General features: G+C 44.5%; 1 long non-coding RNA gene and 1 other non-coding gene across 4 annotated transcripts in view; both read left to right on the top strand.

The window, feature by feature from the left end:
* Positions 1-212: 212 nt before the first annotated feature.
* Trnav-uac lies at positions 213-284 on the top strand. Its single transcript has one exon. It is a non-coding gene; the product is annotated as a tRNA-Val (tRNA).
* A 5,720-nt stretch (positions 285-6,004) lies between these two features.
* LOC107136767 overlaps positions 6,005-19,104 on the top strand; it is a 30,297-nt gene continuing 17,197 nt past the window's right edge. For 2 of the 3 annotated variants that reach the window (XR_007350849.1, XR_001502761.2), the window contains exons 1-2: positions 6,005-6,191; positions 16,023-16,122. This is a non-coding gene — a long non-coding RNA (uncharacterized LOC107136767). Of the gene's footprint in view, positions 6,192-14,232; positions 14,349-16,022; positions 16,123-19,104 lie in introns of all 3 variants that reach the window. The other variant, XR_001502760.2, reaches the window with a different exon arrangement.

Raw genomic sequence — 19,104 nt, 5'->3', positions numbered from 1 at the left:
TTTTCTAAAGTTGACTTTAGTTTTAAAAATTCTGGGATGTATTTGGTAAAAATTTCAAAATGATTGCAAGTCTCCAGAATAAAAATAATAACGATTCCTCAATTTTTTTTCTATATAATTTTGTTTTGAGCATATTTCAAAATCTCAAAAAGTAGTAGAACACACAGCTTGGCATCGTGTACCATGTGCCAGCTTTAAGAGCTGCTTCTGGGGCTGGGACGTAGCTCAGTTGGTAGAGTGCTTGCCTTACATGCAAGAGGCCCTGGGTTCAATCCCCAGCAGCAAAAAAAAAAAAAAAAGGCCAGGGGAGGGGACTGCTTCTGAAAAAGCAGTGACACTGGATGTGAGGGTGATTGATCTGGCTGTGACATCTGTCACCCTATTGATATCCAGGCTTGGAAAAGCAGCAACACCAGTTTAAAATAGATTCCTAGTGGCACATGTCTATAATTCTAGCAACTCAGGAGGGTGAGGCAGGAGGATCACAAGTCTCAGGCCAGCCTCAGCAACATAGTGAGACCCTTTCTCAAAAATGAAAAGGGGGGCTGGGGATGTGGCTCAGTGGTTAAGTGCCTCTGGGTTTGACACTCAGTACAAAAAAAAAAAAAAGGATTCCTCAACTATGCTCTTGTCACCATTTTAGCAAATTATTTAAAAACTTTTAAAATTTACTGTTTTACAGAATATACGTTCCTTTTCAATGCCTTTTTTTTGGTACTGGGGGTTGAACTCAGGGGCACTCAACCACTGAGCCACACTCCCAGCCCTATTTTCTTTTCTTTTTTTTATTCTGCTATCTTTCCTATCCTCTACTATCCCCCCTCCCCCCAGCCCTATTTTGTATTTTATTTAGAGACAGGGTCTCACTGAGTTGTTTAGTGCCTCGCTAAATTGCTGAGGCTGGCTCTGAACTCAAGATCCTCCTGTCTCAGCCTCCCTAGCTGCTGGGATTACAGGCATGCACCATGTTGCTGGGCTGTTCAATGCCATTTTAAAGTTATTGTTCATTTAATATCCAACTGACTTGAGAAAAGGACTTTATGAGAGTCCTTTCTGTTTTGATTTCTACTATTTGAAAGATTACTAAAAGTTTTACAAACAATGGGGCATGAAAAATTAACACGTAATTCATAAATTATGTATTAATACAAATTATTAGGTTATGTTTTCAGTAAATAGAGGAAGTTTTGAGATGAGGTAAAATGTATCCATTCATGTAGTTTGAATACTTCACTGGGAGGAAAAAAAAAACCAAAAACCTGATGAGATTCTGATGAAAAAAGAAAAGGAACTAAGTACAGTTTGAAAGGTCATTGAGAGTATTTCGAAACAATTCACACGTCACTAATCGGAATACCAAGATGGTTTAAACGATCTTATGGACAGCTCTGTAACACATTGATTTAGGGGCCAGCCGTTCTCCGTCTTTAACACTATCTTCACCATTAGCTTTATTTAAATACAATCGATTATGCAATATACACAGTACTATTCATGGAAGATAGAGACCTTTGTATTTATAAACTAAATCTTCTGCTCTTAAAACATTTGACATTGTGCCTTTTGTGTTAGGTGGCCTAAACATGGCTTCTCTGCTTACAGGTAAGAAGATGAGAGCCTGGTCATTCACTTACAGATAGGAGAACACAAAAAATATACTTTCATATTCAATTGATGGAAGCATTATTCATAGTTAACTCATCCTGGCCCCCCCGTCTTTTTTTGGTACTGAGGATAGAACCCAGGGCCTTACACATTCTAGGTAAGTGCTCTACCAGTGAACTACATCTCCAGCCCTGGTTGGTTGCTATCTTAGGGAAAGCAATTTGGCAATATCTATCAAAAACTGTCATGCAGCCTGCCAGTGGTGCACACCTGCCCCAGTGGATCCAGAGGCTGAGGTGGGAGGATCTCTAGTTCAAAGCCAGCCTTAGCAACTGTGAGGCACTAAGCAACTCATTGAGACCCTGTTTCTAAATAAAATATGAAATAAGCTAGGAATATGGCTCAGTGGTCGAGTGCATCTGAGTTTAATCCCTGATACCCCCTCCGCAAATAAAAAACAAAAAAACCTGTCACGTAACCCGGGTATAGTGGTTCATACCTGTAATCCCAGGGACTCAGGGCCAGCCTTGGCAACATAGTGAGACCCCGCCTGAAGATAAAATGGAAAGCACTGGGGATGTTGCTCAGTGGTGAAGAATCCCAGGGTTTTACCCCCAGTACCAAAAGCAAACAGACAAAAACCAAAAAACTGTCACGTACATATACACCAAATCAGCAACCAGTATGTGTAATGTCAGGGATATCTGTTGCACTGTTTGCATTAATGAAAACTTGGAAACTGCCAAATTGGGAAAGAGTTGCACTTTATCACACAGTGATAATCCTACATCAGCTAGGGTCACTGAGGTAACACTAGATGATACGGATTGGGGGGTGTTTCTGATTTCAGGTTGAGCAAGTTTCAGAACAATGTTTAATATAAGCTAATACATGAAATAAAATGTAAAAATAACACTCACAACACCTCTACATATACAAATGCATGCCTCACACAATGCAAGGCAAACCTCTACCACGGAGCTATATACCCTAGCCCTGTTTTATCTTTTCATTTTTAGAAAGGACCTCACTAAATTGCCCAGGCTGGCCTTGAACTTGCAATCCTCCTGCCTCAGCCTCCTGAGTAACTGGTATTACGGGAGCCCAGCACAAATACATTATCTGTAGCATAAATCATTAATTATAAAAGGAGAAATGTAATTCATATAATATAGAGATGCTTATTATTTTTCATAAACAGACATTAAGGTGCAGCCAAAGTATATAAAATTATTTAGGATCTTTATCTATCAGGCTGAAAAAAAAAGATTTTATTACAGGTAGGCGAATTGCTTTCTCATTGATGAAATGTTTATTTTCATTAAATGTCCAAGTAGCATAATTTACTACTTCTCACCCTGAAGCTGAGGTCCTGCGGGGCCTTCAACCTTGGCTGCTGAAAGGAATTTGAGTGTAAGTAGAACTCAAGTAAATGCAAGGCTCTCTTATTGGAAATTTGTTATTAAAAGGGAAACTTTTGCAGGGCATGGTGGTGTGTGCCTGTAATCCCAACACCTCTGGAGGCTGAGGCAGGAGGATCACAAGTTCATAGGCAGCCTCAGTAACTCAGCGAGGCCCTAAGCAACTTAGTAAGACCCTGTCTCAAAAAAAAAAAAAAAAAAAAGGCTGGGGATGTGGCTAAGCAGTTCTAGGCTCAATCCCCAGTAACAAGAAAAAAAGGAGGCCTCTTTAAGGCTTTTCTAGTTTGATTGATTGAAGTCTGTTGGTGAGTACGATGGGTTATCATGGAATTTCAAACATCCGAGGTCCCTCTTTCCCTCCCTTCCTGCCTCCTTTTATTTGTCAACTTGACTTGGCTAAGGAATGGTCAGACAGCTGTTAGCAGAATATTTCTGGGTATTTCTGTGATGGTGTTTCTAGAAGAGACTAGAATTTGAGGTTGGCCCTTACCAATGCGTCCAGTCTCTGGAGGGCGAAGGTGGAGGAAGGGCAGAGCTGAGGTCGGCCTGGGCTGGCACACCGTCTCCTCTGGCCCTCATACGCGATGCTCTGGGTTCTTAGGACTTTGGGTTTGGATTGAAACCATGCCTTTGGCTTTCATGGACCAGACTGTGGGACTTCCCTCTATAACCTTGTGAGCCAAGTCTCCGAGTCTCTGGATATCCCTGTGTGCACTTTATTGGTCTGTTTGGATAACACGTCTCTTTTCTCTCTTTTGTCTCTTTTCAATGCTCTTGGTCTTGTGCTGGCCAGGAAGGAAGGGGGCAGGGCAGTCCAGGTGAAGCACCTTGAGGTCCAGGTACAAGGTCAGAGGCGGCCTCGCAGTGTACTTGGTATTCCCGAATACCTAGTACCCAGGTGCACCCTGGTGACCTGATCAATCTCTGCTTGGCCAGCCAGGAGGGCGGGGGAGGGAGCTGGGACCATGGGCAGGGACAGTGCCTGGCTGAAGGAAGAGACCATGGGTGGGCGTGTCCAGGTGGTCAGATTTTGAGACTCAGTGGGAGGAGGTGAATTGGAGCTGGCCAGGGCATCGGGAGACCGAGCAAAATGACACGCGGCGTGGGGGACTGCAGAGCCGCGATGCAGGCTGCCCCGGGCTTTGACAAAGGCTTAGGGACCACGGAAGGGAGGCCACCTGAGGCTGGACCAAGGTATCAGGACCTCAGCTGAACAGACTGGGTTTGGGAGGGAGGAGCTGGAGTATGTCTGGGTAAATGGAGGGAGGGCCCATCTAGGTGTCTGCTCTTCTGAGCACAGAAGGCAGAAGGCACTGGGCCACTGAGACAGAGGCGTGGATGTCCGAGAGTGTGAGGAGCATGCCAGACGTCGGGCAGCGGAAAGGAATGCCTCTGGTCTGGAGTGCAGCCCAGTGGTAGGGCACATGGTTAGCGTGAAGCTGAGAGATATATAATATAATATAATATAAGCTTAATATATAAATATAAAATATATGTATACATTTTAAAAAATACAAGAATGACACAGTTGCTCTTAGCAGGGACGAGGGTCATGGTTGAGAAAGGCTGGGAGAGTGGGAGAGGCAGGGGCACAGCGGTGCACACCTGTAATCCTAGCGGCTTGGGAGGCTGAGGCAGGAGGATCTCGAGTTCACAGCTAGCCCCAGCAACTTAGCGAGACCCTAAGCAACTTGGTGAGACCCTGTCTCTAAATTAAAAAAAAAAAAAAAGGGCTGGGGCTGTGAGCGCCCTGGGGTTCAATCTCTGGTACCCGAACCAAACCAAACCAAACCAACCAACAAACAAAAAAAACTTATAAGAAATGTTGGGAGAGACATGCTTCTTGCCGGGGGTCTTCTCCAAGGCAGAGACCAAACACATTTTTCTGCCAGAAACCCCATGCCTATGTCCATTTCCTACAAAGATCACTTTTTTGAGAAAAATTTAAAATAGCCATTTCCAATGGCTTCTCTAAAAGATGCCCTGGTTCCTCAGAAACGAGAGGTCTCTGTCTCTTTGGAGTGTCACAGAACTCCTTCCTGATGAGTAGTCAGGCAGTTTGAATGATCCTTTTGTACCAAAGAGTTAAATCCTCACTTTCTTAGGGCAGGTGGCTCGAAGCTTGTAACGTCAAGTTACCTCTTATGTTTCTTGGTAGGTTACAAGCTCCCAGTAACAGGGAGACAGCCCATCCTGCACTCTGCGGAGTGTGTTGCTCTCTAACACGGTGACATCAATCTCTTTCCTGGCTCAGGCTTTATAACACCCCGATCTCAGTATATCTGCTCCCCTAGCCTGCTATTTCCCATACATGTAGGATTCTGGGAGTCAGGTTATTACTCTTAGCAGAATCTATCCGTAATCTCACAGGGCTGGCAGGGAGGTTGAAATATTGTTAGAACAATATTGAGGTATAAATCTTCCTCCCTCCGTTGTTGAGTCCTTGGCGCGGGTCAATCATTTGCTATTGCTTAACTGCACGCTGATGGCTGTTGGTATCGATCACAGGTCAATTAGCTGGCTCTGGGCAACCCACATTTTTTAGTGCTGTTCATTACCTTGTCTTCGCATTGGCTCCCGGGGATGAGGTGTCCTAGGATCTGAAGATACGAGGTGCAAGTGACTCCGACCTCTCTCTTACCTCAGCAGTGGCTGTATTTAAACAATTTGTTTGTTTTTCTCCAAACCACATCGCTGTGACCGAGGGTTGCAAGGGTTTGCTTTTTTTTCTCTCCTGTTGATTCTACCTGCTCCCCCAATACTGGGGACTGAACCCAGGGGTGCTCTGCCACTGAGTAGTTGCATCCCAGTCTGCTTTATTTTTTTTTATTTTTATTTTTTAGAATTTTTTAAATATTTATTTTTCAATTCTCGGCGGACACAACATCTTTGTTGGTATGTGGTGCTGAGGATCGAACCCGGGCCGCACGCATGCCGGGCGAGCGCGCTACCGCTTGAGCCACATCCCCAGCCCCAGTCTGCTTTATTTTGAGATAGGGTTTGATTGTTTCCTGTTCTAAGATTCTGAGATCCCTCCTTCAGGAAAACGTGTCTCCATCAGCAGCAGGAGAGAGTTCTAGCAGAGGACCTGGGATGGAGCTGAAATCCGCTGTGCTAGAGACAGACTCGAGGGGAGGTTGACAGACATTTGGTTTCCTTTAACAAGTAAGTGTAGGAGGCACAGGGCAGCCTGAGCGTGGGCTGCTGTGACTCTCTCTGTGACCAATCTGCTTTCCTGGGCAGAGCAGATGGCTCTGGCCCACCACCTCCTTCCTTCTTGGCTTTGAAACTCACAAGAGAAGCTGACTTAAGTTATGGTGGAGACTCTGCTGGCTGGATGAAATTCAGAGTTATATTGGATGAGAAATATAAGCCTGGTTAAAAAATGAATGAACAAATAGTAAGATTCATCAGAGAGTGCAAAGACATAGGTCAGAAATACGGAGTATAATATAGATAGCAAGTGCAATCCAGCACCTCCACTTCAAGGTAGAGACCCATGGGAAATGAAAATCTATACTCACACAAAAACTTGTACAGCATTATTTGTGATAGTGCAAAAGTAGGAAAAAAAACCCTTGTCCACCAACTAATGAATGTATAAGCAAAATGTGGTATGTCTGAACCATGGAATATTATTAAGCCATAAAAAGGATGAAGTTCCTATACATTATATTAAATAGATAAGCCTTGGAAATATTATGCTAAGTGGAGGAAATCAGACACAAAAGATCACATATTGAATGATTTATTTATAAGAAATGTTCAGAATAGGAAAATCTATAGAGACAGAAAGTAGATTAGTGGTTTCTTAGGATTAAATTTTGGTGATGTTTATAACAACCATGAAAATATCCTAAAAACAATGAATTCTACACTCTGAGTAAATTGTGTGATATATAAATTAAATCTCAATAAAGGTGTTTTATTTTTATTTCTAATGTTTTTTGTGATGTTGGGGATAGAGTTGGGGATTCACACATGCTTGGCAAGCACTGTACCACTGAGCTACACTCCCAGCCTCTAGTTTATTTTTAAATGATGGAAGAGCAAGTTTAGAAGGAACCAGAGAAAACCCAGCTTTGGCAACAGACGCTGAGCCAGATCTTGTGTGGCAATCAGGAAGCGGCTCCCCAGCCCCATCTCCTGCCTGGCATGTCCCCTGCCCACTCTCAAACGGATCTTGGGAAGTCTGTGTTTCTTGCATCAGAACTATTACAACCATCCAGCCTCCCCTAAAGCCCTCGGGTTCTCACCGCCGTGTTTTCAGCCTGGTTTCCCACAGGAATTCTTGGTTCCAAGTCTCCAGGTCTCCTCACCCTTGGCCAAATGTGCCAGTGCTATCCAGTTGGGTCATACTGTTCTCACAGCTTGGAATATCTTCACTTTTTCTACCCTTCAAAGATAGACCTCTTCAGATCCCACCATTTCTTTGAGCAACCAAATCACCAAGCTGTTCCTTCTCTCTGATCCCCTCCTATGCATTGTTGAGCTCCCTGACTTTTGACTATAGACACACACACACAGACTCTCTGAGTTATACATTTTTTTTGTCTATGTATTCTTTCCCCTTCCATTTCTCACATGAATTTATTTGTAGAAAATGAATAAAGTAAAGGAGCTAAGGGGAAAATATGTCAAAAGGAGAGAATGAGGGCTGGGGTTGTGGCTCAGGCAGAGAAAGCGCGCCTAGCCCCTGTGAGGCACTGGGTTCCATCCTCGGCGCCCCATAAAAGTAAACAAATAAAATAAAGGCATGCTGTCCATCTACAAAAAATTTAAAAAAAAAAAGGTGGGGTGGATGGGACTAACTCTTGACAGGGTCCATTGAGGTTGGTATGACACTAGGAGTGATGGCTATTGGTGTCTCCGTCTGTCTGAGAAGGAAGAGTCCTTTAGCAGCAGGTGCACTAAGGTAACTTCTGACCAGCTACTGACCCCAGGGCCCACCTGGACATGGGTCGACTTGCAGATGAAGCCCCCCTCTAAATCGGATGGCCACCATGACAGTTCCGAAGAGGCAACTAAGGTCATAAACGCCACCGCCTGACGTGAAGGAGGAGTTGAACACCTGATTGCAAAGAGTTCAGAAGGTGGTCCCCAGCTGTCCTGGTACACAGGGAGCAGTCATGAATTCCAAGAAGGCCACGGTCCTCTCTGTCGTTCTCTGCCTGGAGACCACCTGCTCTCTCTCTTGAGAGTTCCCTGCTCAGGCCTCACTTTGCTCTTATTTTACGTTGACTTATAATAAAGTTCTCTTGGGTAGGTTTTTGAGTCTGCACCGAGGTTTGGCATTTCAGCTGCCGCTTTCCTGTACCACCTCCTTCCTTCCAAGTGCTGGGGGTGGAACCCCGGGTTCCACTGGTGCTGATCCAGTGCTCTGCCGCTGAACTGCACCCCCAGTCAGGGACCTGGCTTTTGAAGTGTGGTCAGGAGGAAGAGATAAGTCCAGGCAGATAGGGAAACAGGCCCCAGGCGAACTTCCTGAGCGCAGAGCACAGCAAACAGCAGCTGCAGGTTTTTGCTGAGAAACTTGCAAAAAGGTTATTTTCAAATCAGGACATATGTGATGTGGAGTCCATGGAAAATCAGGACGTGGGTGACCTGGGATCCACGGCCTCTCCAAAGAGGGAAAAATACCTGATGATTATTTTTATTGGACTGAAGGCCGCATGAATGGACGTGGAGTGTCTTACCCAGGGTTGGGCTGTGGGCTGACTTCCTGAGACCTGCAGATCCATACAAACCCCTAGACAATGGCCTCTTGGCCCCCTCCCATCCACGGGAGCTTTGCTTCTCTTTGCTTTAATTAATTCCTATACTTTGCTTTCAGCCTCTTCTGTGTGTGAATCCCATTCTTTGAATTCATGAGGCAAAGAACCCACCGACTCCATGCTCCATGTCACTGAAGGAAACTTTACATTTTGTTCCTCTTTCCAGCTACCACACAGTCAGATGATGCAATCTGACACATCCAAGAGCCAGGCATGAGATGGACACTTGTGTTTTCCTTTTAAAATATTGTTTTCCTATTAATAAAAAGAAATGCATCAGAGTACAGAACGATTGGAAAATAGAGGACATAGAGAAGATTAATCTCTATCTTAATCTCCTTGCTAACATTACCATTTTCTTGTAAAACATCGCATTCATACATGTACGCAAGAGTAACTGTTTTAAAATGCAGAAGCACAGAAGTGTAATTTTTTTTCTCATAATTAAATCTGCTCCAATTGTAAATTCTCATCTTTACCAACAGAGGAAAACATTGTCTTTTGGTCAAATTCTCCCCTTTTCTCCTGCCCTGGTTCTTCCTTCCAGTTTCTCCTTGGGCTAATTACCCCTTGTTGACAGGATTGGATAAAGGAGGGTCTTTACCAAACACAGACTTTGTCATAATGCCTCCCACCACAACAGTTTAGAGATTTTTGTGGCTTCTCCAGTGGCCCCTGGAAAATGTCTGAATTCTTTTTTTTTTCCCCCTGAAAGTGGGTTCCTGGGATTGAACTCACAGGCACTTGACCACTGAGCCACGTCCCAGCCCTATGTTGTATTTTACTTAGAGACAGGGTCTCACTGTGTTGCTTAGAGTCTTGCTTTGCTGAGGCTGGCTTTGAACTTGCAATCCTCCTGGCTCAGCCTCCCGAGCCACGGGGATTATAGGCATGGGCCACTGTGCCCAGCAAATGTCCTAATTCTTTAGTAAACTTCATTCACAGGCTGGCCCCTATCCCTTGCCACTCTGGCCACCAGAGAACCTGCTTTCTCCTGAGTGGAACCCCCTTGACTTCTTTCACCCAGCAAATGTCTTTTTAAATGCCCAAGTTAAATGCTACTTTCGGGTAGTCTTCCTTGCCTCATTTATACCCAAAGAATCCTTCCCTTAACTGAATTCCATCAGCAGCGCCTTCTTTACCTCATCAAGGAACGGATTCCGCCCTATTAGAATTGGTGGGTCTGGAACTCGAAGTTATCTAAGCTCGCTCATCCGTTATTTTCCTCCAGTTAGAATATTACACCCAGGACACTGAAGGTGCTAAAAAATAGTAAAAGTGAAAGGGAATAATGTCTTTCAATACATACATGTTGTGTGATTGGAGATTATCAGCATAGGTCAAAGACAAAGGAAGAGGGCTGGGGCTGGGGCTCAGGGTAGCGCCCTTGCCTGGCATGTTGAGGCACCGGGTTTGATTCTCAGCACCGCGTATAAATAAATAAAATAAAGGTCCATCAACAATATATATATATATATATATATATATATATATATATATATATATATATATATACACACACACACATACATACACACACACACACACACACGGACAAAAGAAGAAGTGGGATGCCCACGGGAGGAAATGCAGAATGAATTAATTGTTAGGGGAAATGATTCCCAGGCTGGCGGTGAAATGATAATGCTCCTCACTGAGCTCAGGCCTCATGAGGATGTGACTGAGGAGGGACCATGGGCACCTCCTGCAGGACATGGCCTTTCACATGGCTGCATGCATTTATCTTAAAAAAAGTTGTACGAACCAAATGGATGGATGGATGGATAAACAAGATGTGGCATGTACATACCAACGAATACCGTTCAGCCTTAAAAAGGAAGGAAATGTGGACATGTGTACACTGTGGGTGACCTTGAGAGCTAACCAGCTGTAAAAGGACAGAGATTGTACAGTGCCACTCCCAGGAGGGATCTAGAGAGGTCAAATTCATAGCCACAGAAAGGAGACTAAAACGGCAGTTTCCAGGGGCTGGGAGAATGGAGAACGGAGAGTTACTATGTAACAGGTTTCAGTTTTGCCAGGTGACAGTGTTGCAGATGTGGGTGTTGAAGATGTTTGTAGGACAATGTGAATAATGTCACCGAACTGGTGAATTTTTTGTTATGCGTTTTAAGCCACAATTTAACAGAAAAAAGAAAAAGGAGCTGTAAGCATGTATGAGTCCTCATTTTACTTGGGGAGAATCCAGGATGTGTGGAGCTTGGAGCTTATGGAATCTGAAGCTCTCTTTATTGAAAAAAAAATTACAAACAGAAAATAAGATAAGAAAGCACATGTTATTTAGAATGAGAACAAGAAGGGAGGAATAGGTGGGGCCCTGAGTGACCTTTCCTTGTCTTTGAACATGAGGTGCTTTTGCTGATCATGAAAGTTCTGCTTTCCTCCTGAGGCATGTGTGTCTACACTGGGGAAGGGTGTTACTGAGTGGGTTGTGGGATTTGCCATCTTTCTTGGGTCATCTGTGGCAGCTCTGGATTAGATTCTACCCGTGCCATTGGGATAGGTGACTGAGCCCTCATTGGGATAGTGACTGAGCCCTCAGTCCAGTCTAGACTCATTTGATCTGCCCCCCACCCTTTAGTAGACATAGTGGGGCTTCGTTTTGTGTGGGGAGTTAGTGCTTTTATCTCAGGGACCTTTGGGTGTTCCTCTAGCAGGGTTGGTGTGTTTAAATTGGTTGTCAGTCTTTTGGCTCTAGGGTAGCAACAATAAGCGCAAGAGGAAAAATCAAGAGTAATTGTCTTTCAGTAATTGTCTTTTCTGGAGAAAAAGCAGCTCAGGGTGGTGGGGGAATTAGCAAGCTGCCTCCAGAAGCCAGGTCCTCATGCCTTTGAGGGCTGCAGCAGATTGGACCAGTGCTGGCCACTGCCCCTTCTGGAGCCCCTGCCTGGCCAGTGGAGGGTTGGATGGTGATGGGGATTGTAGAGGATCAACACCTTGAGACTCAGCTCTTTCCAAAGCTGTTGGCTTCACTTTCTTTTCTTTATCTTTTTATTTTATTTTATTTTTTGTTATAAGGATTAAACCCAGGGGAGCTACTACCAAGCCACACAGGGCCTTGCTAAGTTGCTTAGGGCCTCACTAAATGGCTGAGGCTGTCCTGGAACTTTTGATCCTCCTGCCTTAGACTCCCAAGTTGCTGGGATTACAGGTGTGCATCACCATGCCCAGCTTGGGTTTACTTTCGGCTGTAAAGAATTCACTGGAAGATATAAAGTGAAAAATGCAGGGGCCAGGGATAGAGTAGTGGTAGAGTGGTAGAGTAACATGCATGTGGCCCTAGGTTCCACCCAGCACTGCAAAACAAAAATAATCAGCATAACGTTTCTGGGTACGGTGGTACATGTCTGTAATCCCAGTAACTCAGGAGACTGAGGCAGGAGAATTGCTTGTTTGAGGCTAGCCTCAGTTACTTAGTGAGACTCAGTTTCAAATAAAAAATAAAAGGGCTGGGGATGTAACTCAGTGGCAGGACACTCCTTGGTTTAATTCCCAGTACAAAAAAAAAAAAAAGAAGAAGAAGAAGAAGAAGAAGGGGAATACCTCCCAAGCAATTTCTGGGAAGAAGAACATTCCTTTTTCCTTACAAAGTCTGAGTTGTAAAACTTTCTCCTTCCTCTGATTTACATATAATTGCAACAGCAGGTCAGAACTTGATGGCTGATCTTCAGAAATGTAGTTTGTGGGTTACATCTATTTTCAGGTTTTGTTTAAACCACAAGGCAGAGTTTGGAAATATTAAGAAAGGTCATGATTTCATTATTGCACTGTATTTAACTGAAGAAATGTGGTTTGAAAGGAAATAGAGCAGGGGTAAAGAAGTATTTCAAGAATCATATTTCAGGGCTGGAAGTGTTCACTCTTGTAAGGAAATCATTGTGTTACCTAAGTGTAGAACCCATGTGTATACATTGAAGGAATATTATTTCTAGAAAAGAAAAAACAAACAAAAAAACTAAATAAAAGAAAAATGTTCTGTGATTCTACTACCCAGAAATAATCTCTCTAAACTTTCAGATTAATATTTAAGTGTATTTACCTTCAGTGTTTGACACAGATTAATTTTTATATGAAATGTATAATTTGAAAACAGACAAAATGCTCACCAGATTCTTTGCATGTGCAGATTGACTAATCAGAGTGGTATTTTTAGTGATCGGCAAAGTCTACGACATGTAGAAACACAATTTTGCTGACAGGCTGGTGGGCAGGAATGAGTCACCTGCCTGGTGAGTCACTTGGTAGCTGTGAAGTGTTCATGTCTCAGCTTGGTTTTGCTGTTCTGTTCTGGGGGACAGCACCTGACTGATGATCTGTAGACAAGAGGGCTTAGCATTTCCCACCATTTGTTATCTCCTTCTTAGACATATTGTCACCCAACGAAAATAATATATTCCTATTTTCCTTGAGATGAGTATATGATGTCATTTGGACCAATGGCATGTAAATAGAAGGATGAGAAGCTCCTGGGAAGTATTCTTTTTCCATTGCTCCTGAGAGAAACATATTTGCAATGGCTGAAGCTGAGCACCCACCTTGGACCTTGAGGATGATTATCACAACCTAGGAAAAGCCAACTATGAAGGGAAAGGGAAAGATTGTCCCTGACAATCTTGTAGAAACACTGTATCAGTCTTGGGATGCTTATCTCTCCATTTCCTTTATGTGCGAGAGAGTTACATTTTGTTCAAACCACCATCAATTTGTTTTTGGTCCTTATATTCAATTAGATTGAATTCTAATATTCACTGTTATCGTTTACCTAATATGGGTAGTTGTTGGCTCACCTGTGGGAAAACGAAGGTGAAGTGATCTCACTGTGGAAGGTAGGGCCAGGGGGCATTTGGCTTTGAACTAACCACTGTTCATGTCTATTCTTGCCCTTTGCTGTCTCCTGGGTCCCCTATTTTGTAGGTCTGCCTGTGAGTACAGCTCTCAAGAGCTGGGGGCCTTCCTCTGTGTCTCTAGGGTTGGGTTGGGAGCCCCTCCAGCCACATGGGGAGGCCAGTATTGGCCAGGGAGGGGCATCAGGGAAGAATAACTGCAGGGTGAGGCTTGCAGTACAGGATTTCCTCTCGGGAGCTTCTTCTTACTGAACGCACCGGGTTTAAGATCCTTCCCCAAGTTCACCAAGTTAAAATTGTTCTCCTAAGACCAGGCACAGTGGCGCATGACTGTAATCCCTGTGACTTGGGAGTCTGAGGCAGGAGGAATGCAAGTTCAAAGCTAGCCTCAGCAACTTAGTGAGGCCCTAAGCAACTTAAGAAGACCCTGTCTCTAAATAAAATATAAAAAAAGAGCTGGGCATGTGACTCAGTGGTTAACCACCCCTGGGTTCAATCCCTGGAACCAAAAAAAAAAAAAAAAAAAAAAAATTCTCATAATAATACTGATTAATCTTTCCGCTAAAGTTTCAGTGCTGCTGTTTTGTGACCTTGAGAAGTTGTCCCCAATACACAGGAGTCCACCCATAGCTAAGAGCAGCAGGTGGAGACAGCCATCAGTGGGCCCTGAAATCTCACTTAAGGTGAGATCAGTCGAGTGGGCCCTATCCCGTATGATGGGTGAGCTCCAAGGAGAGGGGGTTAGGTCTTTGTGTACAGAGGAAGGACCACGTGAAGACTCAGGAAGAAGATGCTCATCTGCAAAGCAAGGAGAGAGGCCTCAGGAAAGCAACTCTGTGGACAGCTTGATCCTGGCCTTCCAGCCCTGGACCTGTGCTGCTCTGCTTTGGCAGTTCTAGTGAATTCAGTGGCTTTTCTTACACCCAGCAGAGAGTCCCAGGAATGTGGTGAAGCTGTGCATCACGGAATCACTTTCCTCCTGCTCTGGCTTGTATACTTAAACCAGCCCGATGTCTGGGGCCCATCTGAAATATTTAAGTTGTTAGTTCCCTAGAGTTTGCAAAAATTCCAAAAAAATGAAATGAAGTTTATTTTCCATTGTTTATGTATGTATCTTTGGAACTGGAGATTGAACCCAGGTGCCCTTTACTATTAAGCTACACCCCTAGCCCTTTTTATTTTTATTTTGAGACAGGGTCATGCTAAATTGCTGAGGCTGACCTTGAACTTGTGATCCTCCTGCTTAGCCTCCTGAGTCACTAGGATTCCTCCTGGTGACTGATACTGGGTGTGGCCGCTGGCTGGGCCCATGGTAGCTGGCTCAGCACTGCTTTCTCATGAAGAAGCTGAGCAAAAGGTGCTCCCCACAGATGCCTCCCATACATCTAGAGGTTTCTAAGGCCCCATAGACCCTGAGGAGGAGGCTGGCGCGTCTGGGGATAGGACAGAAAACAACGCCCTCATGAACTCCTCTCGGCCCCTCTTCTCCCCAGAAGCCTCCATCTTGGAGGAAGCAGCTTTTCTTTTCTGCCTCACCCTCTGCCACAGGCATGAGCCACCTGGCTGAGCCGGGGTGACCAACTCTTCCAGTTTGTCTGGGTCTGGGGTTCAGAGCTAAGACTGGAACAGTGCTGGGCAGACTGGGACAAGCTACGCTGGTCACCCCAGGCTTAGCTCTGCTCAGACCAAGGGACTTCCTTCTCCATAAGTTGATAGGGACCCTGGGGTTGTTCTCTGGTAGCTTCTGTGCTGCTAATTTAGGAAGGTTTCTCTTCAGCTCAGGACTTCTCAGCCAGGGAACTGGTTTCTCTAAGGGGCATTTGGAAAGCTGGCACCATGCTACAGTGGAGCTAGTGACACCACTCAGGTGGGGCAGCCCCCGTGATGGCTCTCAAGAGGACAACTCTTCCTCTAAGAGCCCCAATGGTGATACATGGAGGCTCTGGGCAGAGCTGCCTGCCCTGGTGTTTCTGGCTTTGAGTCTTGCTGAAGAGGGCAAATCCCATTCCCTTGCTTGGAACGCCAATCTCAGGGACATCTCCTGGGAAGCTTCTGGGGAGTGTAATCTAAAGGAGAAGCAGGTGGGATTGCGCACACCTATAATCCCAGAGGCTCGGGAGTCTGAGGCAGGAGGATTGTGAGTACAAAGCAGCCTCAGCAATTTAGCAAGACCCTAAGCAACTCACTGAGGTCCTGTCTCTAACTAAAGTATAAAAAAGAGATGGGGTTGTGGTTCAGTGGTTAAATGCTTCTGGGGTCAATCCCCAGTACGAGAGAGAGAGAGAGAGAGAGAGAGAGAGAGAAAGATTGATTCATGTAGAAGTACATTATTCCTAAAATAATATCTCCTTCCAAAGCACAGACCTCGGACTCTCTGCACTGTGCGAAAGTCCTGTGGAACAAGAGCTGGACTTGAGAAGCCAGAGTGCGGGACAAGAACAATGTGGAAACTAAAAGGTAAGACAGAGGATGAAGCAGGATGAGTCTCCTAGCCATGGGGTCAAGGGTCACAGCCAACTCCTCCACAGGAGGACACTGGAGGCTGAGTCCAGAGGCTTCTGCGTGACCTTCACACGCGGTTGTATAACTGTGTATACAGTTCTGATTATAAAGGTCAGTGTCATAGAATTCTAAAGAAAATGCACGGGCATGTGATAGAAACTTGCCTCCAATAGGGCAAATTTAGCATGAAGAGTCCAAGGGGTGGGGGGCTGTCTCCACAAGGCTTCTCCCCTGCAGGGGGGTTACAGGGTGTAGAAACAGGAGAGCCCTTGTGTCAAAGCCAGCTCAAACTATTTCCAGTTTCCCAGGGGCCTTTTCTTTGCTGTAACAAAATTATTATAATATGTATTTGATGATGTTTTTGGAAAATATTTTTTGGCTCTTTTATCCGTGAGTTCTTTAATTTTTTTTGTGGGGGGGTACTGCAGATTGAACTCAGGGCACTTGATCACTGAGCCACATCCCAGCCTATATATATATATATATACACACACACACACACATACATATATAAACTTTTAGTTGTAGTTGGACACAATACCTTTATTTTATTTTTATGGGGTGCTGAGCATCGAACCCAGCGCCTCACATGTGCTAGGCGAGCACTCTACTGCTGAGCTAGAACCCCAGCCCCGCTATTTTGTATTTTATTTAGAGACAGGGTCTCACTGAGTCGCTTAGTGCCTTGCTGTTGCTGAGTCTGGCTTTGAACTCGTGATCCTCCTGCCTCAGCCTCCTGAGCCTCTGGGATTACAGGTGTGCGCCACCACACCCAGCCAATTTTTAAAATTTGAAGACAGAGCCTTGCTAAGTTGCTGAGCCTGGCCTGGAACTTGGGATCCTCTTGCCTCAGCCTTGTGAGTTGCTGGGATACAGGTTCTCCAGGGACATGGCCCCTCAGAGAGTGTAGAGAATGCTGAGTGAGCTCTCTGGTCTCTTACAAGGATGCTGAGCTATAGGATCAACCCTGATGATCTAATTTAACCTTATTACTTCCTTAGAGGTTCCATTTCCAAATGTAGGGCTTCAGCAAAGGAGTTTTCTGGATCACAAGCCTTCAGCCTATACATCAGGTAACCAGGAAGATCATACTGTTTGAGGCTGAGTACCCCAAAGCACAGAGAGCAAACAAACAAACAAACAAACAGAACGTAAGCTGGGTGCAGTGGCACACTTTAATTCCAGCAGCTGGGACAGGAGGACCCCAAGTCTGAGGCCAGCCTCAGCCACTTACTGAGGCCCCAAGCCACTCAGTAAGACCCTGTCTCAAAATAAAAAAAATAAAAAGGGCTGGGGATGTGGCTCAGTGTTAAGCACCCTGGGTTCCATCCCCAATAACAAACAAACAAACTGAAAAAGAACTTAAAATGAAGGGAGATTGAGCATGTTATGTTATGCACACGTGTGAATATGGCATAATGAATCCCACTATGTGTAATTATAATGCACCAATAAAAAATAAATATTAAAAAAGGAGAAAAAAGATAAGATGGCTAGATTTAAAATAACTATGTCCTGGGTGGCTTTCATCCTTTTAAAAATTCTATCTGCTTTTCAAAGAGATATTGTCTAAATCAGGGCTTTCTTGCACAGAATATGAGCTATTTTACACTGCCTGTCAGTCTCATCAAAACCTGGATTACTTGCTCACTTCTGGAGTGGCCTTAGTTTTTCTGTCACTCACCTTTCACTCTCTTGCTCTATTTAAATTCCTCCCTCATTCCCCTTTGTAAATCAAGAAAGAAACCTTTATAACATATATTTGTTATGCAGGGTTGTGTTGCGTTTTTAAGAACCCTTTTATCAGAGTATGGTCCAGGACCAAGCAAATTTATGTAAATCCAGTCATTCTTCTACAATACTAACATCATCATAACCATTATCCCTATCCACATGGTCATTAAAGTCACTTCAGTGAGTACGTGATTACTGTGATAAATGTTTGACATCAAGACTGAAAGCTCTACCTGGCTAATGTATGAACTTGGGAGAAAGAGCTGAGGGTCTAAGCCAGGGTAACACGAGGCCTTTGCAATAAGAGATTCACAATATTTAAGTGGCTTATAGAAAATAGAAATTTCTTCTCTAGGCACAGTCCCAGGTGAGTTCTGCTCTGTGAAGTCATTCCTGTGCTCGGGGCCTAGTTTTCTCCATCATTTCCTAAATGCTGGGATCGAATGGCATGTTTGCCACTGAGTCACAACCAGATGGTACCTTAGGTGGAGGGAAGATGGATGTGCACAGAGGCCTACTTGTGCAGTTTGCCAAGGTCCAGGTCTGGCCGTGGCATATATCACTCGTACTCAGTTCTGTTGGTGAGAACAGTGTGGCCTCATGTCTCTGCAGATAGGGTGGGAAACTTAGTCCTAGGGAGGTGACTTCATGCCTGGCTCTAACACTATTACTACGGCAGATGGAGAGGATGGGTTTTGAGGGAGAGCCAGTCCTCTCTGATTTGTTGAGAATATGTGAATACATTAGATTATAATGCTTTGGGACTCAGATGATTTTGACATGGGACAATCTTGCCTTGAGCTTTCTCTCTCTCCAGTGAGGACCTCTGGTCCCAGCACAGAGGACTGAGGTGTTAGACCTCTCTTTACAGTGGTGGAGTCTTGCTTTGATGGCTGCTGGGCATGGATTCCGCACTCCCCATGAGAGGGCACACCCTGGGAATTCCTGTAATACAGTCTTGCCCTCCCTATCTGCAGCTCCTACGCCAGCGGATTCAACAAAATGGGGAGGAAAATATCAGAAAATAAAAAGTCTGTATTAAACATGGGCAGACCTTTTTCTTGTCATTTTCTCCAAAACAATAGATGGTAGCAACTATTTACAGAGCACTTACATTGTATTAAGGATGGTAAACAATCTGGGGATGACTTGGATGGGAGATGTAGTTAGGTTGTGCAGATACCATGTATTTTACCCAGGTGA

This window comes from Marmota marmota, unplaced genomic scaffold, assembly GCF_001458135.2.
Source record: "Marmota marmota marmota unplaced genomic scaffold, marMar, whole genome shotgun sequence".
In the NCBI taxonomy this organism is placed as follows: domain Eukaryota; kingdom Metazoa; phylum Chordata; class Mammalia; order Rodentia; family Sciuridae; genus Marmota; species Marmota marmota.
This window is presented reverse-complemented; position numbering and strand designations above follow the sequence as displayed.